The sequence below is a fragment of the Gracilinanus agilis genome, chromosome 4 (assembly GCF_016433145.1).
Source record: "Gracilinanus agilis isolate LMUSP501 chromosome 4, AgileGrace, whole genome shotgun sequence".
Classification (NCBI taxonomy): Eukaryota; Metazoa; Chordata; class Mammalia; order Didelphimorphia; family Didelphidae; genus Gracilinanus; species Gracilinanus agilis.
Window position 1 is genome coordinate 328,806,716 of NC_058133.1, and position 1,268 is coordinate 328,807,983.

The 1,268-nt window shown below is 32.8% G+C and overlaps 1 protein-coding gene across 4 annotated transcripts in view; it reads right to left on the reverse strand.

The window, feature by feature from the left end:
• Positions 1-606: 606 nt before the first annotated feature.
• LOC123247450 (synaptotagmin binding cytoplasmic RNA interacting protein) overlaps positions 607-1,268 on the reverse strand; it is a 33,132-nt gene continuing 32,470 nt past the window's right edge. For all 4 annotated transcript variants that reach the window (XM_044676348.1, XM_044676346.1, XM_044676345.1 and 1 more), the window contains exon 12: positions 607-1,268. This exon is cut by the window's right edge. The gene's annotated coding sequence lies outside the window, so the exon portion shown is untranslated.

The window sequence follows — 1,268 nt, forward strand, 5'->3', positions numbered from 1 at the left end:
AACTGTTCACTCAAGAACACTTTTGTTAACCTACAAAAGTGTTCACCCTTAAATTTCTTGGCAATGAGAAGATCTATTAAATAACATTGATCCTTCCCAAACCCCAGACCAAATAAATCTATAGTAGAAATTGAACTTTTAACATCTTGACAGTGTCCCTTTAAACCATATGACAGTAAAGTGCCAATAAGGCATGGCAATAACCTCTTTCATGGGATAATTTAACTCCCTGGCACTGGAAAGTGCTAGCACCAAGGATTACATTAAGAATCAGATATGAAGGCTACATCTAGTTCACTCACTTTCCATAAACCTAATGTACTATCTATCATTATGTTAGAATGTAACAAATATTGATGTAGCCCTCAAACTTACACTAAGTTTTGAGAGAAAATGATGAATTTTAAAAAGCACGGGGCAATATATAAAATTAGTGGCAGGAAAGTGTTTCATTAAGCACCAGGAACTAATTTTGCCACCCACTCTTGTTTTCTAGGTTAGTTTCAATAACCGGCAAGGCACATTTACATATATTCCAACGAATACTTATTGACAATTTAAAATTACACTTTATGTCCCAGCTATCCCAGTAATTGACATACAACATACTAAAATGGTTTATTAAGATAACATAAAAAAATCAATTAATGTTGAAACATACAGGCTATTGGCAACCACTATTCTAAAAATTATGTAAGTACAACATACTGAAATGTGTGCAATTTCTAAGTTTTTTAAACCAGAAGATCTCTGTACTAACACACATTTATATTAATGACACATAAAAAAAATAAAAACTTTATTACAAAAATAAGTTACACTCGCCTCCAGCTTACAGTATAAAACAATTTTATTTGCAGGAATGCAAAATGATTGTTTGCCATGAGCATTTTGAACATATGACATGTCTAATTTTTCTTGTTAAATTTGCATTTACTGGGGAACTGGTGTGTATAAAACCTTAAGTATAAGCTCTGATCTTCATTGTGGTGCCTATTGGGTATGTGGTATAACTGCAGTATCCCTTTAGGGAGAGGGGAGAAGGGAAGCTCTTTATAGCAAGTCCTAATTAAATTATAATTTTACGTTTACCTTTAGCTATATAGGACTTGACAAAGTTTTATTTCTCTTTTGAGGGTGATTCAATAGAGGATGCTTCACCACTGAACACTTACTGTCATCAAGGTGCTTTAGAAAATTAAAAACATAGCACAAATGATTGTACTCTACTCTACAGGTTATCATGATCTGCATAAGAAATGGAAAAC